This window comes from Penaeus monodon, chromosome 30 (genome assembly GCF_015228065.2).
Source record: "Penaeus monodon isolate SGIC_2016 chromosome 30, NSTDA_Pmon_1, whole genome shotgun sequence".
NCBI classification, from domain to species: Eukaryota; Metazoa; Arthropoda; class Malacostraca; order Decapoda; family Penaeidae; genus Penaeus; species Penaeus monodon.
Genome location: NC_051415.1, coordinates 12,558,362 through 12,558,843, shown reverse-complemented (window position 1 = coordinate 12,558,843; position 482 = coordinate 12,558,362).

Here is a 482-nt window from a genome sequence, read left to right as displayed (position 1 = left end):
GGGTTGGTGTGCGTGCATGTACTTGTGTATATAAATGTTTAAATGATCTACGGCAGAGGGACTAAAATTTTTTCGCGATACTCTTATTATAAAAGTAGTTTTTAAAAATCTCATTCATAAGAGAACAAACTAACGAAGAAAAATAGGATAAAATGAAAAATCACAGCGGAAGTCCCCAAAAAATTAAACCCTTTCCTTTCCTTCCCCTTTAAAAAAACCCTTTTCCTTCCCTTCCTTTAAACCCCTTTTCCTTTCCCTTTCTTTTAAACCCCTTTTCCTTCCTTCCTTTAAACCCTTTCCTTTCCTTACTTTAAACCCGTTTTCCTGTTTTACCTCTAAACCCGTTTTTTCCTTCCCTTCCTTTAAAAACCCCTTTTTTTCCTTCCCTTAAAGCGTTTTTTTCCCCCCTTTCCCTTTTAAACCCTTTTTTTTTTTTCTTTCTTCCCATAAAACCCTTTTCCTTCCCTTCTTTTAAACCCCTT